The sequence below is a fragment of the Oxyura jamaicensis genome, chromosome 21 (genome assembly GCF_011077185.1).
Source record: "Oxyura jamaicensis isolate SHBP4307 breed ruddy duck chromosome 21, BPBGC_Ojam_1.0, whole genome shotgun sequence".
Lineage (NCBI taxonomy): Eukaryota > Metazoa > Chordata > Aves > Anseriformes > Anatidae > Oxyura > Oxyura jamaicensis.
In genome coordinates, this window is record NC_048913.1 from 3,898,102 (window position 1) to 3,925,632 (window position 27,531).

The 27,531-nt window shown below is 47.1% G+C and overlaps 1 long non-coding RNA gene across 1 annotated transcript; it reads right to left on the minus strand.

The window, feature by feature from the left end:
• Positions 1-12,741: 12,741 nt before the first annotated feature.
• On the minus strand, positions 12,742-23,453 carry LOC118177149. The gene is made up of 5 exons (XR_004755686.1): positions 23,415-23,453; positions 21,329-21,628; positions 17,270-17,355; positions 15,959-16,045; positions 12,742-12,806 (listed from the first exon to the last, which is right to left on the minus strand). It is a non-coding gene; the product is annotated as an uncharacterized LOC118177149 (long non-coding RNA).
• Positions 23,454-27,531: the final 4,078 nt, after the last annotated feature.

Sequence of the window (27,531 nt, forward strand, 5' to 3'; positions counted from 1 at the left end):
TCCATGCTGAGGTCTTTCTGTCTTTTTTGACCCTTGGTCCTTTGACCACTGGTTACCAAGTGCCACACTCCAGCGGAGGTGGTCTCCGAGCAATAGAAGTGCAAGAAAGAAGCAAAGTCGCACTCCTGGCCCCGTCCCTCCAAGCTGTGTCTGCCAGAAAATTCTCCACACCTAGCGAGACTTTCCACGGAGGCAGGCTTCGGCTCTAAGCGAATCGAGATTCAATTTTCCCCCAGTCTGTCCTACAAAGCATGTTCTCAGCTGTAAATTACAGCCATTCGTCCCAGTCCTCGCCGCCACCCTGCAGCTTTGCAGCACCAGATACAGCCCAGCACAGCTCCTGGCATCCCCTGCCTCTCTCAGCATGACGGATATTTAAGAAAGAGAGCTCTCCATTGTAGAAGAGAAGAAACTGGGATGAGCACCTTATTCTCCTGCCCCCCCTGAGTTTAGTTGCCGGGACAGTGAGGAAGACGATGCAAGTTCTTTCCCTGTGTTTCTTTTTCCTTCTGTCACCATTTCCCTCGACCAGAGGATCTGACACAACCCCACATCAAGCAGCTACTTTAAAAACTGCATTAGGACCAGGACCGCGTTTTAATCACCACCGTGGCTGACCCAACAGGTCTCGGAGGAGGTGTCCTCCTTCTGGCTTTATTTTCAAACACTAAAAAAACAAACAAACCTTCCTATGTAAGATGAAGGGCTTTTTGTATTTCAACGAGACAGTTAAAAATCTCACTCATTTATCATCATGGTCCCACTTTCAATTTTGCCTTCCTGGAAATCATTTTGGAATGGGAGAGGCAGAGTATCCGCAGCCATGACATTTCAGGGAAATGCCATCACTTCTAATCACTAAATGGTGATGTTTTGCCCCATCTCATCAAGTCATATCAAGGACTTCTTTTTTCCCCTCTGGAGATGGCATTGCTGAGAAAATTAAGCATAGCGATCTCTACAAATTACCGACAAGACTCAACCTATCCAAAAATGGGGCAAAACTTGCCATAGTTACCAAAGACCCTTTCTACTTGATACCGCGCGGCTTGGGGATAGTAGCAGTGTGCCACCAGCGATGTTCAACCCTAGCACGGAGGGACGGGACACCTACAGGAGCAGAGTTGTGTCTTCTTAACTACAGGAGGGCCCTCGACTGCTGTGTCCTTGTTCCGCAGAGCACAGGAACCAGCCGGTGTGGAAGGAGCTCTTACACCTGAAATACTTAACCTCAACTCAGACCGCTGCAAGTCGCCACTTCAGCAAAGACTTCAGAATAAAGCTAATTTTCAAGATCAGGTCCTTTTTGGAGGACAAAAGCAAGATATTTACATGGATTTTCAGAGCTGCAGAGCCTTTCCACAGGCTCCCATTGCCTTCTACTGGGGTTACGAAGGTGTCTGGAGCAGGACCTGTAGGCTCTCCTTGTTTCCATGCCAACCACCACAAAAAAAAAAAACATTTATTTCAGATACAGAATAGCTAATTTTCAAATGACAAAACTATCTGCCATTTAAATTATGTTTGCCATTCCTAAGTGGCCAAGGGTGCCCTAAACCATATCATGGACTAAATGCCTGCAATATTTTATTACTAAAATTTAAGCTGTTTTGGAATAGTGGAAACACGAGAAAAAGGCTTTGTCTTTATGCCTGCAGACCTGAGGCAGGCAAACTTTCCAGTAGAATTGGTGCTAATTTTACCTGAGTGCATCCCAGTGCAGGAACCTGTTGGCCAGGGACACGATGCTAGCCCTGCCAAAATAGGTGATGAAAACATGGGAATGAGATAATGGAGCATTTTAGTCATGCTGCTGCGCAAGCAGAAGCCAGGAAGCAGTCCTGACAATGCAGATCTGGCAAAAGTCTCGCCGACTTCAGTGAAAACCTTGCCTAAGGAGGGGTGGCAAATCTCACACCTCATCACGAAACTCACCTGCTCGGTACAAAGGGCCACATCCAGCACATCGCAGCCGAGACTCCTCTCGGCACTGATAGCACGCTGTTAGCACGCTGCTGGGGCAAGAAGCTGACCGGGAGAGGAAAATAACGCTACAACAGACAGGATTCTGCTCCCCAGCCCATCCCACAGCTTTTCCAGAGATGGCCCTAACACAGCAGCGAAGTGTTCCCCCAAACTCAGCCCTGTGCTGCATACCAAGTGTACTCCTCGCCCCTATATCCGACCCTTTCCCTTGCTGCCAGTCCAGAGACACTGAAAACCAGAAGGTGAGAGCTAGGCTCATCTCTTAGCTCTGGTGTGGCCTTTTTTCCAGCAGCCTGGTATTGTATTTGGGAGAGAAGAATTTGACTTCATCAGAAAAGCTCTATGAGCGCAACCCTTAAAAGGACACAGCTCTACACCATCGTGATATGTGCTTTATCTTAGCGCAGCTTAGAGAAATTATATGGCTTCAATTACAGTGGTATAGCCAGTGGAGTAAAACCCTCGAGTAAACAGGGTTCATTGCTGATCTAAAATGGAAATGAATTGTCTTAAAGGCATTTTTGTGGGCCCTCTGCAGACATGATTTTAACTAACACGTAGGCCGTAGGTACAAAGAGCATTGCACTGCAGAAATTTCTGTTCGGGTCCTTGCATTGTTTGTTCTTTCTTTCAGGTAACAAAACCCTGAGAAAATGTCTTTTTTTTTAATTCCAGAAAAATGCAGGGATGCAGCTCCCACTGGGAGAAAAATGGCAGAGCTCGGAGCCCTCGTGAGCAATTGCTCACTGAGAAACTCCGCCAGAAATTGTAACTTCAGGGGGGGAGAGGGGGGTCAGAGGGAAGGCCACGGAGCAGAAAAGATCCAAGATGATGCAAGAAAGTAATCTCTTAAAAAAAAAAAAAAAAAAAAAGAGAGAGAGAGAGAGATGGGAAGAAAAGAGTTGCTCCCCAGATGAGCTTTGAATGCCAAGTTTCAGCAATTTTCAGTGCCACATTACAAACCCTTGAAAAACGAGATTTGAGGCTGCTTATCAATTAGATAGGCTACCCATTGTGCTCGTAAGTTTTCCAGAATTGCAAATGCTTCTCACCCTCTTCTTCTCCTGGAGTCGGGGGGTGAAACGAGGAAAATTCTGAGTTCCTTTCAGGGACGAGCTGCTCATTCCTGAGGCAGAAAGCCTGGAAGGCGCTGCGTAGATGCTAACTAAAGTGCCGGCGGCGGCCCCACGGATTTGTTCCTAGCGCGCCGCCTGACCCTTCCCCATTCATCATACCAGTGCGGTCACTCATCGTGAATGACACAGCACGACACCACGTGAATTATCTCTGACCTTCAGGAGGAGCGGCTCCTCCAGATCAGGTTGAGGTCAGGAGGAGGGCAGGAGGGAGAAGTTTGTCCACCAGGGCAGCAGAAAGCTTCATCCTGCGGAGCACAGCGGCGACGTGTTCAGGGCACGAGCCTGTCTGCCCAGCCAGGTAACAGCTCTGTAATCTCAGCCATCGAGCCCCCAGGGGTGCTGCGTGAGGCAACGGTGTCTGTAGGATCGTGAGAAGCCCAGGTGAACTGCTTGGGGCAAGTCAGCTGTGGACACGGCCCGAATTCCTGTGCCCTGATCCAGGCTGATTGCGCCGCAGAAATCCCAGCCGGGACGGATGGCTGGGAACTGGGTGAGCCTGGTGGCTGCTGCTGACTGGTTGGCCACGATGCCCAGGAGCTAACGGATCGTTGGCATTTCCTTTAGAAGCAGAAATTATTGGGTGTTTATTATTTGTCTCAAAGTTCTGCTTTGCTTATCGTGGGGGGATGAAGATTTGCCCCTAGATCACGTCACTGCTCCAAGGAGTCCAGCTTTCATCCTGAAGGTGGTGCTGGGTGCTCCCAAAGGAAGGCAATTTCCTAGGGTTCATCCAGTTTTGGGCCCCATCCTGAAATTCCTGCATTCAAAATTTAGAGAGTTTTTTCTGCGTTGAATACCAGATCTTGCCTATACAATATTATAAATATAAGCTGGGGAACAAACGGCCTTAAACGCTTTTAGCCATAGAGAATGACTTCAAACAGTGTAGCTTTAGGCGTCTTTCACATACAGAAAATGGTATGATGAAATATGTACAAATAAATCTCCTCCTTTCAGATGTTCCTTATCTCATTTAATGCCCAAAATTTTTGGTATTATAGGCGTGCTTAATATGAAAGTAAATGAACCATGCCACAGAATTCTTTAATATCTCGAGCCTCGCAAACGCCTGTGGTTTACAAACAACTCCACCCAGATGAGAGCAGAAAACTCAGTCAGCTAATCCCCGAGTACAATTACCCATAACCCAACGCCGTCTGCGGGATCAGGGCCTAATGATTTAATCCAGCTAAGAATTACTAACGACTGATGCTAGTGAACACAAAGGGGCCATTCGTGTACGGAACTGCTAGGTGGATTGAGATTTGGAAATAAATTTGGGCGAGATTATTGTGTAATACCGATTAAAATTCAACAATGAATCCAACCGCGTTTGAAGTTCAGGCAAAAGAATTTGCGATGTTCACATTAAAAGTTTGGCTTTTGGATTTATGGAGTTATATGCTTCCTCAGAAACGTGTTGCTAGGTCACAAGAGTGCTCTCTGGCACTGATGGAACAAATCGCAGGTCCCCTGGGTCCTGACCCTGTAAACACCGCCTGCCGTGCACTTTCACTGAGGCCAGGGTCTGTGGAAGAAGTTGCTGATTGTCTTACAGGTTCTTGATGCAGACTACCAGCAAACCAGAAGAGCTGCACTCCTTTACCACGGTGAACTAATCACATATTTCAGGGCTTACATCTGTCCAGCGTTCTTTCTTGGAAAATCCAAACTTAAAAGTTAATGCTGCCTTTTTTTTTTTTTTTTTTTTAAATGCCGCCTTTTTTTTAATGCCTTTCTCTTTAGAGGGGGTTATCTACTGCTGTCCAAACCACCAGCTCTTGCCAAGTCATTCTTTCACACTTGTCCAAGACCATGACATCAATAAAAACTGAAATGACACTGCTCTCAAGTCATTATCTCTAGGGAGATTCCCTTGTCACCAGGACTAGGCACAAAAAAGCAGAAAATCAAGGCTCCAGGAAGATCTAAGATGGCAGTTCTTACCCCACATTTACCCAGAATGTTTACTGAAGTAGTGTCCAAGGGAAGGCACGTTATTCTGCATGGGGCACTGGGGAGCTCTACACCTCCTGCATCCCCCAAGTCAAACAAACCACAGAGCTAGCAGGGAAGTTCCAAATATTTCCATCATTCAGCTGCAGCCTGAGAGGGTGCGAGCGCTCCCCAGGATTTTCATTTTTACTCTATTTTCACACAGGTAGAAAATGGAAGTAAAGGAACTGCCCTGCCTTTTTGGCAGGTGTTTCAGCTTTCTTTGCTGCACCCTGGCAATTAGTTTGCATTATTGCAACTTGGCTGTGTAGGAAAAGCTCAGCTCCAGCTGCAAGTCTCTGCTGATGAGGGGCGGGGAGGGAAGCTAAAGGAGAACTCGATGCTGGCAGCTGTTCCCCAAGGCCCTGTGCCTGGGGCTAGGCTCCACTCTAGTCTGGGCTGGATTCCCATGGCACCATACGTGTGGAAGAGGAGTTTCAGAGATGGTGCCTCTGCCCTGCCCCCTGCACAGAAGCAGCAGGAAAAAGAAGTTCTTTGCATCCATCTTCTTCCCTGTGCACCTGTACGGGGTTAAGCATATTCAAACCCACTGTCTCCTAATGTATTATGCAAGGACATGACCTTGCAGCTCGGGTACCATCATCAGCTGCTGTCCTAGGAGAACGTCTACATACTGATTCCCTACAGAAGAAGAAGGCAGGCTATAGAGGGGAGAGAAAAAAAAGAAGAAAAAAACACAACTTTACAGGAAAGAGATGAGCATGTAGATTCCTTACCAGTAATTCTATTAGAGATTATTAAATCTACTACCCCTAAATAAGGTTGTTTTTTTTTTTCGGTAGTCTATCCCTCTTTTGCCTGTTTCCTCTGGGCAGGCACCAGCACCAGGCTGCTTCATACATTATCTGAATCTATTTTCTTTTCAGCAAAGCAGACTCAAAAGTAGGCAAATTCCCAGCTTTCTGTTCTGTTGGTTGCAAAGATCAGAGCATGAACTGATCGTGATGCAGGAATCAGGAAGAAGCCTTGTGTTTCCACATATATAGTAATAAACATTGAGTTGGGTGTGGGATATGACAGGAGAGACTGTGAGCTGGAGATACCACTAGAAAACAGGAGACAGGATTTATTATAGATTAAATCTGTAATCCTTTAGCACAGGAAAAGTCTCTGCCCTTTTTCCAATAGTGACTTTGCCCATTGCCTGGCACCTGTGTGCCACATAAAATCACACACGGACCAAGGCCTTCCCACTCTGTGTTAGTCTACCTTCTGAGTTCACCAAGCATTTAGTTCTGGGTTTTCTGCACCCTTGCATGCAATGGCGGTGCTCATGCAGGTAGAAGTTCCCTCTCAAGTCAATGGGATTTTGTGTGTGAGCAACTGCCCCACAGCATGCTGCTGCTGTGCCATCACCCTCTTCTTCAGGTTCTGCTGTGGGAGAGGGAATTTGGATGGGTTGAAGGCAACATCATGCTCAACAACAATGCCACAGCCAAGAGTTATCCACTACAACATCACCAAGAGGTAAGTCTGAGAACTGTTAGTTTCAGCTTTGCCATCTGCCCTTCCAACAGGCAAACCGGTTTATGAGGAGACCATCAGTTACCCCATACGTTGATGGGTATCAGATCAATTTAAGGTGTGATTTTAAGCCACTGAAAAAGCTTGCCAGTTTTGAGCCAGAATTATTTTAGTTTATATCAGAATTTCAAATGGAACTGAAAAAGGAAGTTGGCACACACTCAGTTTCCAAATGGACTTTGTCTAATTCACTCAATCACTGACCCTATCACAAAGTAGAGCATGTGCACAACTCAGCTGTTTCAGTGTAAGATGCCGTGGTTCAGCATAAACTATCAGCGAAAACCAGTGTATCTCTGCCGAACGACACGAGATGATAGTTTATCATCTTCCCAATTCAAGATTTCTTCTCCCTCCATAATTATTCTTGTTAATGGTTACAGACACCTTTTCTCCAATGAAGTCACATAGCAGGAATTAATGTCAAAACTCAAAAGTCACATCAGCTAAAAATCCTGCAGCGAGATCTCAGCCTAGAGCAAGAATGGCTAACCATTTATAGACCCACACGCTCCAGCAATGTGCAGCTCAGCCCCTCGTACTCTTTTGGATCTAGGGCTAATAGGAGCTGGAAACACAACTCAGCCAGACGTTGTTTTTCTTTTCCCTAGCTGCACTCCTATCCTCCTTTATACCAATGATTAGCAGTAAGCAAAAGCTTCACCTGACAGTCTGAAAGATAAAGTACCCCACTATCCTGGGCATGCTTTTTGTTCCTTTTACCTGTATGTATTCAAAGGTATATATAAAAAAAAAAAAAGTATATAAAAAAGAGGCAAAGTGCTATAAAGAGCATTTTACCTTCTGCTAGGCTCCTTTCTAGCTATCTGGGCACGGAGATTGAACCTGTGAATCCTTTAGCCCCTAGCACTCGTTGAGGGACAAAAAAGGGTTTGTAAATCATATGGCATCTATCAGATATAGATGCTTCATCCTCTTTTTGCTACACCAACAGAAAAAAAAGAGAGCACATGGGAGTAGAGAGAAAACAAAAAGATGATTGCCCCATCTCCATCTTTATTGCAGAAGTTAATCAGCTGAGTGAAAGTCCTCCTCCTCCAAGGAAATGTAGTAACTGAATTTCATCTTCTTCCCTTCACTTAACTGTACCTGGGATCTGTTCATTCACCTGGGATAGACTGTTCTTAGGATCCACAATCAAACTCTCCACTTCTTTGCCTATATTCAGATTACTTCCCCATCCTGCAGAAGTTCCATTAAATGTATAGTTCAAGACTTGCCTTGTATTTGACATATACTTGATTTTATTGTCCTTTAATGCTTCTCCTACACTGCCTTCCTCATTGCCTCATTTTCTGCAGGATGAAAATGCCAACACAAATTTGCAGAAGAACAAAGTATTTTCTTAAATGAAATTGAATGGGCTCTATCTCTCTAGCTGTGTTCCTTCTGAGCAGCAGAGAGAGATCTCACAGTTACCTAAGATAACGTGGTCACTGCTATGATGTTTTTTTTCCCCCCTCAGCTGCTATATTATGCTCGAAGAAAAACAATTGACTCTGTGCCTTTCTAACATTACAATAGGCATCAAATGGATGCCCGGGGAAGGCAAGTATTAGAACGTAGTCCCCACAAGTGAGAGATGGAGCAGCTCCGTCCTGCGGACATATAAAAAGTAGCTGACCTGCTTCCAGGCACTGCTGGGGTTGCCACGATGTGACCCGCTTTTTACATGCTTGAACATGACCCGCTTGAACATGCTTGAACGTGACCCGCTTTTTACATGCTTGAAGGTAGTTTTGAAGATGTCTTGTGATGCCACAGCAATGCTTTTGTGGGCCTTCACAACATGAGATGGCTTACTAAATTTGGACAGAAAGTATAAAAATTACGACCTTTGAACGTGTAACACGTGATGTCAGGGAGAAGGCTTTGCCTCAGAATAGTCAATATGTCTCCTTACAGCTAGACAAAAGGACCACGGATAGCATGGAAATACCACCTGCCTGAAAAGGGGTGCACTTGCTAAGGGGTCTATCAAGAGTAATGCCAGCCTTGCCCCCTTTTGTACACACCATCCTCCCCACAACAAAGAATATAAATGGAACGTGGCTATACCTGTCACAGAAGAAGGGAGCATGGAGCTGGGGACTCAGAATTGAGGTTAAATGTCAAGCTCCTCAAGGACATAGCAAGAATACGCCATCCCCATCAGGGTATAAGGGAGGAGGGAGGCAATGCAGGAAGAGGGGAAGGGGACAGGGAAGGAAATAAATAAGGACAATGCACAATTTATGAAGACAAGAAGGTAGTAAGTGCTATTCACCCAGAGTGTAAATTGGTATTGATGTCACAACACAGCCCAGCCAAAAAATAATGATGATGATAATTTAGGGCTTGCACTATATCTCACTCAAGCCACAGTCCCATCCAACAGTAACTCCCACCCTGCCGTCTTCTTCCCCTTCTCTATTCATTGGTGTCCTCCTAAATCAAATACTCTCAATGTTGATTTGATTATGTTCCCTTATTTTATTTATCATCCATCGCTCACTCTTCCACTCTCCTCACAAGTTCTCAGTGGGCACCTCCGTCATTTTCTGGTGCCTGGCAGCACTCGGAGGAACCAGCCTGCCTTCAAAGGAATTAGAATCCTTAGGCCAGTAAGGATTCATGCATCCTTCCCAGCCCTCATCTGTCATCCTTTAATCTCGCCTGTTTTATGCTCCAGATCCTGGCTACCCAGTCCTGACTTCCCAGGTTTATAGCCCTGACTTACTTCCCTCCTGTAACATTTTACTGCTTGGTTATCGGCCCTTAGGGGCCTCATTTACACAAGCGCTGTTTTCGCTATAGTTAAGACTAATTCACTGGGTTACAGTTTGCTCTTGCATCCTACATTCTGTTCAGCTCCCAGTCTCCTCTCTCCTGCAGGGAGGCAAAGGATTTTTCTTGTCTAATGGACAGGAGATTTATTTTCCCTTTTTTAATTACGGTTATTAATCCCCTTTTGAGTGTTTCAAAGCCTGAATAAAATTCTCCTCCTCTGTATGGTGTGATTCTGCCTGGTTCTCTTCGAAGCACACGTGTCCTCTGGGCTCTTCATAAGGTCTGTGGGACCTTGAGAAGGAGACTTCATCTGGGGTCTGCTCCCCTCATCCAGGTCAATGTTACAGGCGAATGGCAGGCCACAGTCTTGGGAAGGCCTGGCCCCCTGTTTGCACCTCCAGCTGATAATAATCCCCTCCTAGAATACATTGGTGTGTGTTTTCCTCTCTTTTTTCCTCTCCTCTTCTTCTTCTTCAGTTTTCTCATTAGGTAAAGAAATACCTCTGTTGTCATTTATGTTCGTTTCTTCACTAGGACTTTATGTGGTTACTGTTTGGTCATTAGATTTCTACCTTTCTAACAGACACACGTACAGATACAGATAAGCCTGCACACACATACATACATATTGGTGCGAGTGTATGGCTCATTTCAATAAATCTCCCTATCCGAGGCTCATTTTTCAGTGCTGCTTGCTTTCACAGCTCCAGCTGGGCCTGCAATTTATTTTGTTTATGGACCGATTTCATACAAAAGCAGAGCACAGTCAATGCCCTTCTCTTACACTGACTCAGCCAAAACCACAGGATAACCACAGAAAGGCAGAGGACACAGCCAAAGCCACCCGGTCAGCCTACCTGTGCCCCCAGGGCTGTACCTATCCTGCCTAAATCAGACAAGACTGATGGCACGACGGATGACAGGTCGGTGCGATCCACGGAAGCTATGCAAGCCAGCGTACCTGTCCTGTCTGGGGCTGAGTACACAACATGAATCCAACTGCCTAAGCAAATTAAAGAGAAACTCTAAATTTAGAGTCACATCGGAACCTCCCACATGCCAGCATCAAGAATCTGTTGAATTCTGTTTCAGATAATCATTTAGCATCAGCTTAATTCCAAACAGCACAATAACGTTGTCAACTACATGAAAAATGGAACATGAATTTGTAAATAATGCTGTCCTTTGCTGTCCTCTCTTACTTTTACAGGATCAAAAGCTTATTGCCAACATTTTTTCTTATTAGATTTCCCAACCTATTGTAAGAAATAAATAGATATTATTCCTATTTTATTGATAGATAAACTGTGGCACTCAGAAATTAAATGAGTTGCCTAAGGTCATACAATGAACAGTTTAGCAACCGGATCAATGGAGTCATTCTTTTCTTCTAATTTCCGTGTTTCTGAACGGCAGACCCTCCAGGGATTTGGCACACACTTGCGAAGTGATTTTCCAAAACTACCAATACTGGCATAACTCCATTCTTGTAGAAGCCAGGATGCCGTGCACAGAATTAGACCAGCTTATTATCTTAAGTGGCAACAAAGCTAGAGTAGCACCAACTGCAGCTCAAAAACTCACCCACACGCAGAATCAATAGATCTCCAGAGGAACTTCTGACTAAGGGTTGCGCATAAATAATAATATTCCACAGCTGCAATTCTGTATTTTTTTCTTATTTTCCTTTGAACCACTGTGTATCAATAAAGTCAGATGCAAAAAAATAATCCCTTTTTAATAAACGGGGATGCACCTAAAGCACTACCTCACAACAGGCACATGTATACCGTGTCCACATGACTCTCAAGAAGTGTGTGATTACCTTCCTCAGAACTTTCCCTCTTTCTCCTCATTCTCCAAGTGCCCAGCATCCCCTCGCCCACCCTCAGAGATGTGCTCTGTGCTGTAAAGTTCACCCAATGGGGTTTGCCCATGTTCAGGTGAGAGGAAGGAAAAAATCACAGGTCCGTTGCTGCACGTCTGCTTCTTGGCATGGCACAACCACCCCAGCACCAGTGCAGGAAAGGTCTTTGAGAGATAAGATGTGTGCTCAGGATCCCCTGCCAGCCCAGCTGCCAGCTGGTACACAATGAAGAACAATAAATCATCATTCCTGCAAAACTCTCTTGTTTTAACCCACAGAAATCCATGTCTAATGCATTGAGCAGATAAAAATGAAGGAACTTGAAACCTGACATGTTTCCATTCAGAGGGAAAAACTACTGCTCCAGTCTCCTTGACCAATATGCCGGCAGCAACCACCTGTGTGGTTTGAAGACTGACATCCCAGCTCTAAACTGGGCCCACCCTCCACGATACTGGTTTCAGCAGGCCCCACGTCCAAGGGGCTGCCACAGACACAGCTATCACACGTAGACGGAACCCCAGAAGGGCTATGCCCTCAGTCAGCACCCAAACCTGAATGTTTCACAGATTACCGCTGAAAAAGCATAATGCTCCCCACTGTGCCCATATGTGCAAAACACCACATCATTCATTTGACAGCACTGTAGACTCAGGCTGGTAGAACTCTCTCTCTCTCTGCCTCTCACCAGCAGACCCATTAACATGAGCTATAATTATTTCTCAGAATATGGGATTCGGTCTCCAGCTATGAGACTCTAAAGTAAGAGCCCAAATGACAGACACTCATCTCTTCAAGTTCTAAAAGTAGTTTTTAGATAGTACACGGGCCAGCTGGGCAGTTTTATCCAGGAAGTCCCCATCCCGTATCCAGGATGTGTATGGCTCCCAGAACCCAAACTAACACCGGCAGCGCATGCAGCAGCATGCCCCTCTGTAAATCCTGTCACTGGCAGCTTTTCCTACCTCCTTGCAACTCACGTGTAGCAGAAGTGGGGAGTACCTAGATCCCTGAATGTGCATCCATCTAGCCTTGTAGTAGACATACAGTTAACACACTTAATATTTTAACTGTATATTCAGACACAGGAAAGAGTAAGTCAAAGTTTAACATGGCTAGAAACTGTCTCCAGCATGAAGACTTTAGGGAGATCTGAAGAGCAGTGGTCAAAGGACAGCATATACGTTGCAGATGACATCCCAGGTGGTTTTCAGGGCTACACAAACAGGTCTGTGGACTCAAAGATGGTGAAAAAGCACTTCCTAGTAAACTCTTCTGTTACCCCGTTTATTCGGAGGGAAGAAACCCCAATGTTCCAGCATTCCTGCTTGCAAGGAGAGAGTGTGAACCCCAAATGAGTAAGAAGTGTTGCGTACCTCACTTCTGTTGACGATCCCAGTGCCTGTCAGCGATACAGAGGAGCTTTGCTTTGCACGGCTTTGGTGCTCCTGGCTGGGGCTTTCCTCTCGCTGTGTTCAGTGAACCTAGAAGAATAAAGGGAAAACCTAAATAGAAAAGTCCACTTTGGAGGCAGTTGCTGAAGAGCAGTTACTAAACGGGAAGATGTGCAGAGATCCTTCCCCCCTGCAAACTGCAAGTGGTCACAATCTCATGGGCTTACAACAGTTGTTGCTCTTGCTCCCTTTTCTAGGTAGGAGATGATGGGCGGAATGAAAGTAGCAGGGCTCATCCTGACAGGAAGGGGTGGAAGGAAGGAAAGGAGAATTGAGATCAAGGAGTTACTCCTTCCCAGAAACTCTTCTACCCTTTCCATATGAGGAAAACTCCCTCACCTCTGCACTAACACACCAGAATATGTCAGTGGGCTGCATTTTTCCAAAAAAAACATAGACCCAAGGCAGGAGACTGCAGGGGCCAGAATTCAGGGCAGATCTGCTCCAAGACTCATACATCTTAGCACCTTCTGTTCCCCTAGTACTGTTGTGATCAGAAAAAAAAATATATATATATATATATATATATAAAAAAGCTGCTTTTCCGTCATGATTATTGATAAATTCTGATAAATTCGCATCCTAAGATCCTTGAAATTGGTATAACGATTTCTACTGCAAGAGGAAGGCCGCTCCAAACTCTCTTCCAGAGGACCCAAAATCGTGCAGCAGCCGTGCCCTACTCTGACAGGTTCTCCGATCATTCCATTCTCCAGTAACCAACAGCCCCGCCACCCAAAGTTTGCCATTTTTCCCAGCAAGCCTGAGAAGTATTTCTTCACATTGCACAGGCTCCGAGGGGTTAAAAGCCACTTTGTCCAGGATACATTCTGTGCAACCCTTAATTTCTAAAGCAGTACATTTTAAGCCATAAACCCGTGTCATTATTTACTTTCTTGAAGATAACACGGAGCCAGCTTCTCCCTGTCTCTCTCTCTGTCTGTTTTTGCTGCCTTTCGGAGGCATCCTTTGTGCCTGCTGCATGGCTCAGTAATTCCCAAGTCAGTGCATATGTGGAAAATTGCTGTCAAACAATGGCCCAGGAGAGGGAAGGAGGAAAGCTCCGTTCACCCCCAGACCGGGCTCTCTCTCGGCTCCCCCTTCCCCACAGCCAGCCGCCTCGGTGGCCACCTTCCCTGCTTCCCTGCCTCGTTTTGTGTGCCGAACAGCAGTGGTCACGCTCCACACCCCTTTGGGGGAAATGAAAGGGGGGCGGCGTGTGGCAGAGGGACTGGGGAGGGGGTCACAGGGGAACAGAATGAACTTGTTCTCAGAGAAGCATGGCGTCCAGACTGGCAGGTTTCTTTTATCCTGTTTCAGTTCAGTAAAAGCCTCAATTAACTCCACATTAATTATTAAATCAGAACAATGCGTCTCTGGGTTCCAACAGCTAAATTCTATTACTGCTGTTTCTTTGGGGAACTTGGCTAGTTTTACAACTTAGGACATAAATATCCTTCTTCAAGGAGTTTCTGGGCTGTTGTTTTTATTTTCCTCTCCGTGGGTGCATTTTTAATCACAGTATCTTATGCATGCATGGAGGGAAGCGTTTCTGGGCCTGCTGTACTTTGAAAACTTTACATCTGACACATACAGCTCTCATGGGCTCTGACAGGTGCCAGCAACACAACCGTGAGATTTCACCCCCAGAAAGGTCTCAAATGAAGGCTCTCCACGTAGCTCAGGAGGATGGGAGCATTTGCACTGCCCCTCTAAGAGGGGCTGCTTCCTTGTAAAATGGAGAGGTGGGCTTCCAGGTACACGGTAATTCTACAGCTGCTTCCCACCCTTCTCCTCCATGGATAGTCCTAGTAATTCCACCAGATAAGGCCAGCAAAATATTTGCCCTTTTCTTACCCCGCTGTTGCTAGACACACACACTTACTGGATGTTCTTCTGTTCTCAGCTGGTCACTGAAAGAGCAAAGCAACCCTCCCTGTACCATCATCATCCCTTTTCTTGCCCCAGAGATTTTGGTGAGAAATGGCTTTCCTGTAGGAAACGGTGTCCTGAAGTGCTGAAGGACACCTTGCTGGGAAGGTCCTTTCTCTGACTTCCACCCATGAAGCTCTAGGGCTTCCCAAGGTATGAATAGCTCCAGTACTGCAAAATGCTTTTATTTCTTATGTGAATTTAATGTCTTTGGGAAAGAGCCAACCCGACAGAATTGAATGTAAAAGCTTTATAGGTATCAAACGGGTGCGGCAAGGCCTGGCAGAACATCTGCACATTGTCTGAACTGGAGGAAAAAGACTCCAGGGGTCAGAGGACCTTCATTTCCTGCACAGGGAAGCCTCCAGCTTTATGGATAAAGAGAGAAACGTCTCTCTCCTCCCATCCTTTTCTTCCTCTGGCAATTCTCTCCCTTTCTTTCCCCAGTTGAGAGCTTTTGCTACACTACTCATTGTGTGCAGAATGAAAGAAAGTGATTAGAAGCCCCTTGGGCCATATTCACAGCTGCACGGAGGAGGAATGACTCCACAGGCTTCTCCCTCAGTTGTTTGGGGCCCCGATCTCTCAAGCACCTTGTCCGATGGAGAGGAGTGGCAGGGGAAAAGACAGCAAGGTCACCAGCAATGCTACGGCAAAAGGGCAGAGAGCAGAAGGGAAGGGAGAGGAGATACTGGAAGGAAGAGATGAAGCAAGGAAAAAAGGTTCTCGGCTGACACCAGCTTTCTCCTTTACACTGCCCCTCCTCTGCCACCTTTTTTGGCCAAGGGGAAGACAGATTAAGGGTGCTCCCCGCTCCTTCTCTCCTCCCAGACAGGAGGAAGTCATTGGGCATAAGGTAAAGGTTTCAAATCTGCACTGAGCTGAGGTATCTGCGATAAACTGATAAGAAGGGCAGGAAAAAAAAAGTGTCCAATCTGTACCACCATGAGGAGAGCTCTGGTGCTGAGAACAGAATGAAACTCCTCATTATCATAATAGAAAGCTGGGGAACTCCATGCATTAAGAAATAAAAAAGTACAGAAAAATACATAAAAATATAAGCAAATTAGGCAGCTCTGAGGGGGTCAGCCAGCCGTCTTTTCTGTCTCCCTTCACTGCTTAGATTTCTTTTTCTGCTCAGACTGTGGGAGATGGCACAACTTCATGCTTGACCTGCAGTACCATTGACAACATGTGATTTGTTTTGCCTTTGTTGGAAAAGACTGCAATATTTGCTGTAGCAAACTTACTGTCTGTCAGCCCATGTGTCCTTCGGAGATGCCATTGACCACAGCGATCCAGAGCTTTTGGCAGAAACCGTGAGGGGGAGGAAAAACCTAAAACAAATACATTTATATTAGATAAGTTGTTTCCACATCTTTCTAAAAAACAGAATGGGTTAGAGCAGGGCCAGCAGTAAAGATTGTCTTGTAATCTCCCAAATGTTTCAAGATACTCTAGATGTTGTTGCCTGCATGCACGCGTGACTCGGCGTGAGCAGTGGATTTCCATCAGCGCACAGCATGCTCAGAACCCTTCCAGTGCTGCAGTTTTCAGGTGTAAGGTCACCTTGCAAGGCTGCTCCCAAGGAGCTGGGAACACAACTCTCCTGCTCAGAAACAACCAATCTCTACAACCAGATCTAAGTTTCTAGGAGTACCTGTCTCAAAGATATGCCTGAAAGACCATACACAGGGCTCTGGGTCACATTAAAACATCCGTGGGAAGGATGTTTTGAGATAGCGTGAACTGTGTGGCACAACCAGCCGCAAAAATGAGGCGCTGGACAGAGCTGCAGGAAGCACCAATTCAACCCCTTTTTGCTACGCGCTCCCCTGTGTGCCCCCATGGCAAGTTCAACGCTGTCTGATAAAAATCAAGCTGTTCATCCCCTGCGCTGCAGTTCTGCATTTGCAAAATCCACCTTTCAAAGAGTTTTTAAGATCTTGGATGAAAGCTGCTATTATGCCTTACAGATAATCAGGTAATCATTATTATTTATTACCAGGGGAGTTTCTGGAGAAGTTGCATGAAAGCAGAACAGCGAGCTTGACCTTACGTACTTACATCTCAATCTGATTGAATAATCAGGCGTTCTTTATCACACATACCTTTTGCTACCTCAAAAATTCCTCAGTATAGGGGCCTGTTTGTTCTGCAGGAAGTTTGCAACACTTCAAAATGCCAAGACATAAAATTCTTCAATAAAATATTATCAATAATAATTATCAATAATCATGAAAAATACCAGCAAAGCTGCCTGCCTAAGGATAGTAAAATCCATACGTGATTGCCACTTTGGAAGGGAGTGTCAGGGGCAAGTGGAGAAGTCTCCCTAAAACATTTAGCTATGCCTTATTTTAATGCCCACCTCCACTTGCATTTATGGAAGATGCATTTTATGGAGTTAAGGAACACAAGCAAATAGAAGAAAAATTAAGGGCAAGGACAACGAGGAAAAAATATGCCTACTGAGGTTGGTCTGCTTGAGGGAAAGTCCACACGTTCACCCTGGAAAATGGAAAATGTCCAACATAGAGCCCCACAATACTCCTGCTTACACTAGATTTATGTCAATGGAAATCCTCTGACACCAGTTGAATTGCTCTTCTGCACCAGCATGACAGCAGAATCAGGGCCAGGTTCTCTGCAGGGGGAGAAGAGAAAAAGAAACAAGCTGAACGGTTTTCATTTGTATCTGTGCCTCACACTGTGCCCTATTTAAAGCAAGGCAGCACAGAACTGCTTCTCCCTTCTGTTAGCAAGGCCTAATAAGAGCGGTGAGAACTGTTCCCAGCTACATCCTTCATCCGAGCATCTCATAGCGCAGGCACCTCTCAGTCAAATATTCCTTCCTGCAAGGCAGGTAGGGATGGTTATCCTCACTCTGCAGGTACACAGACCGAGGCCCATGGGGAGCTGGTGGAGAAGCTGGGAACACAGTCAAGAAACCCTGAGTTCACAGGCCCGCGATAGTACCTGCAGATAACTTTTTTTTTACACCAGATAACCATCGTTTGTTAAGCCCAGAAGAGATGCTTTGCTGCCAGGTGTGAAAACCAGGGGTCAGTCATAAGATCAGGGCATAAAACCACAGCCCCACGGCCAGTCAGGCCGGTCATTTTGTTCGATGCATTTACAGACAGCCCCATCATCTTAGTTTAGGAACACCCAAGTACAAAAGGGAGCAACCCCCTACAGGCTAGAGACAACAGGGAAACTCACACTGCGGGCCTGATCCAGAACTGCCTAGTAACAAAGGGACCATTTCACTGACCCTGTGCATTTCCACAGGCTTCACCTCCCACTAAATGCCAGCAAGATGCTAGTGGAGCCCACCAGAAATGGACCCATGGGAGCAAGTAAAAGGTCCTGCTATCTTATCCTGGTCCAGGAATCCACTTTCGTATGAATAATTCTTTGTACTGCTAAGCAAACACGAGTGCCTGTGGCACAGACTGAAGTTGGGCTGCTCCTAATCGAAAACAGCCAGCTTGCTTATTTCTGATTTTTTCCCCATTGTCTCTTTTGGTGCTTATAAAAACCAAAGTTGGGAGCTGTGCGGCTGTGGCCTCCTCACAGCAGCTGGCCTGCTCGTAAAGCCCCCCAGCAGCCAGCAAGGCACGCCAGATCACCAGCTGCATGGCTCACGGAGAAAGGACCCCTTGGTGGGAAGGCCAGGCCAAGGTCTCGTGCCTGCGGTGCACAGAGGTCCTTCCCTGGGCTGGTTGTAAACAGGCAGCAGGACAGGCTTGATGGAAGCCACGTGGATGCTCTTCTTACCCAGTTACCTAAGAAAGGGTAGATGTCGTGAAAATAACCACCCTTTTGCTATACCGACAGCTAGCCTGGCTTTTCACTGCTCACTTGGGCAATTCTCAGCCCGTCATTAAAGCAGAGTGCCCATTTAGCCATCACGATCAACAAGTACACTGCGCTGGAAAAGTTTCATAGGCTGAGGCTGGGTTCCTTCTATTTAATAATTTATATAATATTTAATAATAATTAAATTATATATTAAAAAAACTGGTCAAGAAGCACAGCACCTCTTAACAGGTACATACCTCAAACTGATATCCCCTACAGAAATAAACACAACCCACAAGAGTTTAAAAAGAACCCACTTCTTTAAACGTATCTGTAATATAAGCCATGGGCTAAGCAGCAGAGGAAAGAAACTCAACAGAAGCTAGGAAGAAGGGGAAGGAGGAAGGACTGTTACTTGGCAAGGGATCGTACAACACCTATACCGATAAGGCATCGGGAAGGTGGTGCAGCAGCCGTGGAGCAGACCACAGGGAAATACCACCGTGCTGGTTGGTAGGAATGCAGCCTCTGCTCGGAAATAGCAGACACCTCCTATGGGTTTTCCCTCCCCAAAGCAGCCTTAGTTCCTCCCTTATTTTGGAGAAGCTGCTCTGAGCCCTGCTTCCTTCTGCCCATTGCCCTGCTCCGGACGCCCTGGTCCCAAAGAGCAGGACCCAGCCCCACAGGAGCACGGTGGGGCAGACGGCCACCTTGTCCCACAGGGAGCAGGGACAGCCCATCTCCAAAGCAGGCCACAGGGCTGCCGGTCAGGGCCCCTCTGGTCCTGTTCAGACCCCGACACGCTCAGCCACGTGTCACTCCAAATATTACAGCTTGTCCCCTTTCTTACCAGCCCCATGCGTTAGCAGGGGGTGTTGCTCAGTTCTGCTGGGTTTGTGAGGAGCAGAGATGTAAACCTTTAATGGGACACTACTGTAAGAAGGGCAAAGCACCACTGTGCTGCTGTCCTAAGAGTACTGAACCATGTAAATTGCCCCAAGACAGATTCTGCACGCTCCCAGACCTCAATTTTCCCGTGGAGGGACTGCAGAGCCAGACAGGTTACAGTGGAAAGCTATTAAAACCATCTGAACTTGAGCAATACTGGGCAGCTTGTACTTTTTTATTATTATTCCTTTTTTAAAAAAGCTGCTTACAATCCCAAATTTTTCTTCTATTTTCCTTTTTGGCACAGGACTGATTACATACCCAGTGCCTGAAGAGAAGTGGGAATAGGGAGGCATTAGGAATAGCTAAATTTATGGCAGGATTAGCTGGAGTTTTATCCTCCTTGACAAAAAAAATAAAATGAACATTCAAGAAGGACATTCCAACCCCATTATCTCCTACTCCTGCTGTAAAGAATGCAGAAATAAAGGATTGCACCAAAAAAACCTTATGACATTCATTTGAGATATCCCAGTCTGTTACCAGCAATCACCATCTTTGTTGATTAATTCCACAGCAAAAAATAAAAATAAAAATAAAAATCTACAAGAATTAAACAAAAAAATAATCATCCCTTCTCTTGCTTACATCGGTTCTGCATAAAACAATGCTAATGAAAGGAGAACCAAGCCCAAAGAAAATATTTGGTTAGATTTCATGCCACTGCCAAAGAAATTCGCCGCTGAGCTTAGTGGAGTAGGACTGGGGCTGGAAATACCTGCATCTTCCACGCGGCCATATCACTCAGATGTGGAAATGCTAATGAAATTAGCATTTCTGTGACCAGAACAAATGATTCAGGTGCTAATCCAGCACAGATTTCCTCGGGTGACCTGAGGCATGTTTCAGTTTCCTTTCTCCGAAGCAGGGGTAATAACAGCCCGACCTACACCTCGGATGGCTCCTGGGGAGACATATGGACAAAAGTTTGCCATGGACTCAGTGATGGAGCCAAGCAAGAACAATGGACAGAGCCTGGGGAAGGGAAAAGACGGGGAAGAATTAGGAGCTGAGTTTTATATGGGAACTGTAGGTTCCCAGCACCACAGAAAGCCACACACATGCTCTAAAAGGATTTGCTCTTAGAATTCGATTTTTTTTATTATTATTATTTTATTTTTTGAGCCTTTGCTCCTCCAGTGGCCTGGCCATTTTAAACACACAGATCTGGTGCTCTAGAGGAGCAGAGGTACCAGCAGCAGTGTTTTCCTGTGGTAAACACTCGCTCATTTCAAGCCTGTGTAACCGCATTAGAGAAACGCTGCCGGAGCAGAACAAGCCCTCCACCTCCCCTCTTTCCTCCCGCTGGGCTCAAAGCTGGGGTTGGCGGGGGGGAGGAATTCAAGGTTTCACCCCAGCCCCTCCTCGCTCTCCCCCCAGCTGCTAGGCGTGCAGGGGAGGAGTTGGGGACCCCCGCAGGCGGCCGCCCAAAGCCGGGAGAACTGCGGGGGCCTCCCACCGTGGCCGGCAGCCAAGGGCACGGCCGCGGAGCCGCCGGCGGCCCCAGACGGCGCGACGGGGCTGGCTTCCTGGAAGCGGCTGGGTGGCGGGTGGCCGCCCGCGGCCAGAGCCCCAAGGGTGGTGGGGAGGCTCCACCACAGCCCCCCCCTGGGGGGTGGGAGACCTACCGGTGGCTCTGCTGTCCTTCGTGCTGGGCTGGACCCTGGGGGGTTCAAACAGGAGGCAGAGAAGGCTGAGCTGGGGAGGTCGGCTTGGTTTTTTCCTAAGGGGATCGAGCACCTTCTGGCAGGGTCTCTGTTACCTGCCCCGGTTGCAACCCTGAGCAGACAGCAGTGCTCCTCGGGTGCACCCAGAGCAGCCCAGAAAGCCAGCAGGGTGAGGGGACAGGCGCTGGAGAGCCGTACCTGCGGGGTAGCCGTGCAGAGCTACGTGTGCTTGTGCTTCCTCCGCCACTGAACAGGAGAGGTTTTGCTGGGTCCGTCACAGGTTTGGTTATGCAGAGCTACAAGCAGTGTGCAGTTCAAGTCGCTGGAGGAACAGAGATCTGAGTCATGCATTTGGCTCCTGGAATGCACTGTGGGTCCCCTGTGGTACATGGATAAGGCCGGAGCATCTCGGTACTCCTTGGTAACAGCAGCCACCCTGAGCTGAGGCATCTGGAGCAGAACTTCTCCAAAGGGTACTCGGCCTGATCGGGACACAGCCTGCAAACAACGAGATATGGAAATTACATTTAGGGAGCTCCAGCCTCCCCAGTGGCTGCATTCTCCTCCCTCCCATTTTTCTTTTCAGCAAGCCAGCACAGTCTCTCCTTCATGATAAGAGCGAGATGATGGTGGAAGGCACTAGGGAAATTCATTCCTCCTGTTTTTTCGGGAGATAAAGTTGATTTGTTGATATCTTTTTGTTTTTATTATTCCTCCAAAATGGCTTAAGATGTTTAACAATCTAGCTGTGAAATAATGAGGAAGAGGACAGTTTTTGTACTGAGCGTTGATAATGGTTGAAGAACTGTGTCCTAATGGAACTGTGTCTGCTCCAGCAGGTCAAATTTGAAGTGACAATTACTCCTTATTTTCAAAACTGAAAACAGAGCAGGTAGTTTCAATGTTACATGAGGATGGTGCATGCAAAAAGAATCAGCGATGCTGCATATTTGCATCCTGTAGCAGAAGGTTTTCTGTGAGGGGTCAAGACTATTCTCCACTATGAAATATTTATGTTCTTCTTGTACCCTACAATCTCAAATCCCCAGGCCCTTTGATACAGGCTGCTTCCACCAAATTCATTCCCGGACATAAGGGACCTAATTTGTCCTTTAGTCAAACTCTAGTGAAAAGAATTGAGTTATGCTGGAGACATATTTATCATCTGAAATCTCTTGCCACCAGCATCTGAGCCGAACAATTACACTGTTAATAACTTGCACATATTAACTCAATATGCAGAAATTGAGCATTAATGTTTTTTCATCCCAACCTGCAAATTACCGTGTTATGCCTCTTGCATGGCATTTCCATAATCTTACAAGATTTTTTGCAATTTTTTCTCTTTGTTACACGCTCCCTCTGCTGCCACTGATTTAGGCAGAGACTCACCAGGTATGACTCTCTGATACAGATTGCAAAAAAGCATTCAGATGCTTCAGCTTTTAAACATAACACTGATAAAAAATATTTTTGATTTCATTTTAACAGAAACTCTCTGCTGCCTCCTTTTCAAATGCTGGCTACTGCTGGTAATAACATAACAACAACCCAGAATTGGAGATTACTTGAAAATTACAGGTTTGGATGATTAACTCCATTTCGCTCAGAGATGTTACATGCCGTAACGATCTAAAAAGAGATTGCTGTTGTGATTGGGTCAGTGCTCTTAGTTTTCCTATGTACTTTGCATCTGCTTCTTTAAAAAGTTGTGGTTTACAAGGTAAATGACACGCACATATGTGACATCTGACCAACACCAAGGATTCGACTCTGGGAAACCACAAACGTAAAAATCAAGAGCTTTGGTAGCTGAGTGAAAAATGATTTACTGAGGCTGAGAAAGAAGGAGCAGGTACGTGATGGGACAGGTGGGACGCTGGAGAGTGGCTCTCTCATAGCAGGGCTAGGTGCAACGCGTTGGTGACAGCAATAACTTTCCCTCATCATGACACAGAGCGTAGCAGAAATTAAAGGGTCCCAGCCCCCATTGCCTCCCTACTAAATCTGTGCTCTTAAACACACACAGCCATATGGAACTCATTTCTTTACCTTCATATCACTGTAAAACAATTTTTTTTCTTCTTTATTCGTGACTAGTCACCATTGTCTGGTAGATTTGTGTTTTTTTTTAAAAAAAATATGCAGCAACCTCGAAGTCCTGAGGCAAGCAGAAATGACACGGTAGTTTCTACAACATAACTTAGCAAGTAATAAAGACGGGCAACCTCCACCTTCACGGGCGTGTGCCGAGATCCCAGTGACTTCAGCAGAGACCACTTACCTGTGTTTGAAAGGCAGGCTTCATCTCGGTCACTTAACAAAGCTGAAACAAAGATAAGAGGCATCGGGTTATTGTATATTTTCATAGCTGCAGCGGCACAAGCTGTGGAAGTCAGTCATTTATTAGATGCACATTAAATATGCATGACAGCAAAAAGAAAACTTTGAACATGAATATAAATCCCTCTTCTACACCAGACAGTCTTGTAGCTAAAGAACAAGCACTGAGATTAGCGCCTACAGGCTCGGTCACCGACTCCACCATCGACTCGCTGAGTCACGTTCATACTTCTGCGCCTCGCTTTCTCCCACTGGGGGAACGATGATGATTTACTGGAAGTACTGAAGGAGTTTCAGTGCTTCCTTCAGCCCAGATGTCCCACCACGCTGACAACGTGCAGGCTCTGGCAGTTGGCCTCGGGGTGCCGCCTCTTGCCTGGGGGGCTCGTGGAGCAGGGTGGCCGTGTGCTTGCAGGACCACGCTCACCTCCCAGCTGCAGCCCGGTGACACCGTCCCTCGCCCACCCCGTGAGTCAAGCTGGAGGGGTCAACGTGCCCCATGGCACGGCCAGCGAGGGTGGGTGGGTGGGTGGGGGTGCTCCCGCGCTCCCCGGTGTGGTCACAGCTGCGCTGCATCAGCCCCTGCAACACCCTGACTGAAGATGACGCATCCGGGTCAGAGGTCTGCAATGGTGAAGTCTACGGCTATTTAGTTTGGTGCCTTTCCCCTGAAAATTGTATCAAAATCAACATTTCTGCACACTCTGTCAGAAAAAAGAATGACAAACTTGCCCTTTCAGTTGATCATTTCACAATCAGCTTTACTCAGAGCCTCCAAGAAGCACGCCCAGCTTTGTATCTCCAGCCCACCAGGCCATCAGTTTTGCATTTGAGTTCACCACAGGAGCAGTCCCCTTCACCGTTACGATTTACATATGCAGAAGAGGTAATTAATTTGTCAGATTGCCACTACCCATGTGGAATTTCTAGCTTTTATGTTTTAGTACCTTTCTCTTTCACCTTTGCAACTGTCATCTCTGGTCATTCCCGGCACGTTGTAAAGGGCTGCTGATACTTCCCACACTCATTCTCCGGTAGTTTGGAGAACCGCAGCTGTGATGGAAAGCAACCCGAAATGGAAATGGACAGAAGGGCAGGGCATATCAGATCTAATTGAAAAAGCACACACGCATATGCTTAGAGCAGACAAGGAGGTGATAAACCCCACCTATCTGTGGGTAAGCAAGGACCAAATTAAACTGAGAGGGAGAGAGAAAAAAGGAAGGGAACAAAAAAACAAACAGACGTTAACTTACCGTGAAGTTTGGTCCCCATCATGCCATCAGCTTTAGGAGCACTTGCCTTCCATCTGTGCCAGAAATATGCCGCACCTTCTGCCTCGCTTAGTATTTTTCATCCTAGAAAAATTAACAGAAAATAATAATAATAAAAACCCACTGTGGCTTTCTCAGCTCAGCTTCAAGGAATGGGATCCAGACAAACCGCTGGAGGGAAGGAAGGCTTTTGGATTCTGCATTTTATTTTATTAGGTGTAAGTGAGTTATTTTGATTATGTTGGCAAGGAGTGGGAAAAAAGCCTTATATAGCAGCAGCTCTGTCCCCTTTCGACCCATTTCTCCTTGCACATGTGGACTCCCCAGCACCCACTGCCACATAACTTGGCCAGCAAAGGCTCACAGACGCAAGCCTACACTCATGCCTCTGCATTCTGCAATGTTTGACTGCTTCGAAGGGAGACAAATGCTTTCAATTGGGTGGATTTTTTAGGGGGGAGGGTTGTTTTTGTTTTTAATTTAAGCGTGGAGGTAGGGAAGGAGCAACAACATGTGCAAAGCCCCCACGGTTTTTTCTCCCCAGCTTTGGTCATCGCACTCAGGAGATTTCCTATGAATGAGTGGCAGTCTTTTCAAGCTGCCACGGAGCTCGACGTGTGTGGTGACAACGTGGCTATGTCGTGCTGCAGTGAAAATGATGGGCAGTATCCGCCAGGCACGGGGCCCCAGGGAAATCAGTGCTCCTTCCTGACATCTCATACCTGCCGCTGGCCAGGCGAAGGGGAGCTGGGGATCCGGGGGTTGATTCTTCCAGCTGTCACTGAACTTTTGTGTGAACCTTGAGTGAGTCATTTAGCTGCTCTGCTCGTCAGTTTCCTGATCTGCAAAATATTTAGCAAGGACTTTGCCAGCTGGGACTCTACACCAGCCACCAGATTGTACGCTGCGGCCAATCAGAGCTAAACGGAGACACCAGGCTGAGTGCTCCAGCTTAAAAATAAAGAAGGAAAGAAAAAGTTGTTGCTGCACCGTCTGCGCAAGGAGGGGGTAGGAGATACGTAAGGTTTGGAGTGCAATGTTGGGACAATTCAGGATAATTCACGTTCTTTAAGGGTGACATTCTTCATGGAGTGCAGGTCTCCGAGTGTGGCCGAAGGCCGGGCAGCACGCTTTGCAAGCACACTTTGCAAGCCTCGGATGCCGAGTGACTGTGTAAATGGGAACACGAGAGGCAGGCTCAGGGCCATTCAACATCGCATTAACCTGTAACAATGCTCCAGCTGCCTGTGTAGCGACAGCATCATCTTCCTGGGCACGCTCCCCGTGCCATGGTGTCTGCGTGGTCCAGAACGCAACCAGAGCCCTCCCTACAGACATCGGGGGGGCTGAGATCTGCAGGCTTCTCGCTGCCAGGAGGGACCCAAAGCGTGCAACAGAGTTCAAGTTGTTTCAAGCCTCATTTTTGCAAAGATTGGAAGGACCGCCTGCGTGGAAGGGGGGCTTGTGCGCGTACCTGAGCGCATACGCACATGGAAAAGAGCAGTCAGAACGAGCATATGAAAACGGATATAAACACCAGGCACAGAGGCAAGTGGCTGGGGATCCCTTCTTGCCAAGCTCAGCGCCAGAAGCCCCGAACAAAGCAGGCAGAAATGTTTTTTTGTCTCCCCAGTCCGAAGGGGAGCCAGAGCAACGGAAGGTGGGAGCCGTGGTGCTGATCAGACGGGGCCTATTTTCAGCTCCGGTTTTCTGTGTTCTTTTCTAACCTGGTTTTAGAAGCATTTCCTACTGATGTGCTTACAGCCCCTCATTCCCTTCCTCCCCGTGCTCTGTGACTCTGGGATCACCCACTAGGCAGACCTCACATCCACAGCGCCTCTCTCCTTTGCCTGCCGGTGGCTGGGGAAGCAGGAAGCAGGATGAAACTGTTTCCCCAGAGTGAAGCCAACCCAAATAAAAACTGGGATAGGACATGATCAGCATCTGCCTCCTTTCTTGGCACCACAGAAGCAACTTAGATGGCTTTGATACCATGCAGAGAGCCAGAAACAGTGTGCCACCGCACTGCCTCCCCTCCTCGACACAAACCTTGGGAGAGGAACACAAAACTTGAGCCTACGGGTACGGATAAACACAGCTCAGAGCCCTTCACAGGCTCCCAGACACGTTAACCCAAAGCCCCGCTCCTGTTGAAATGACAAGCAGACCTGTGCCAAAGGTGGTATTGCATCGAGCAGCAGACCTGGAGCTCCCCGCAGAGCAAGGAGAGGAAGGACAGATTCTTCCTTGGCCATGCTCGGGGGAGGCTGAGCACAGAGACAAACGCCGTGGGGTGGGAGTCAGCCCTCACAGGTTGTAAACCAACACAGAGGTGTTGCCTCCCTTACCTGGGGACAGCCTGGGTGCTGCTGAGATGGAGGAGAAGGGAGCAGGTTCTCAGCTCCCCTTGCTGGAAGGTGGAAAGGGCTGCAAGGGGAAGAACAGGAAGGCCGGAATACCTTTGGCTCCATGCAAGCCTGCCGACCCACAAAAGGTTTTAAGCACTGAGATGTTCCTGGCAGGTGGTCAGGCAGCACTTTGTCTTCTCATGCAGCCCTCGTAGCGGTGACAAGACTTCCAGGGATGCTGGGACGTGATGGATACAGAGGACACCTGCACACCAGAGGCCTCCACAAGCGGACGGAGGCATCAGGGTAGAAGAAAACCAACCTTCCGATGTAAACACCACTGCATCTGCCGAGCTGGCATGTGGCTATGGAACGGGCAGCCAGAAAAGCTGCACCCTGCTGCCTGAGAGCCCTGGGACTGACCTCTTACTGTGCT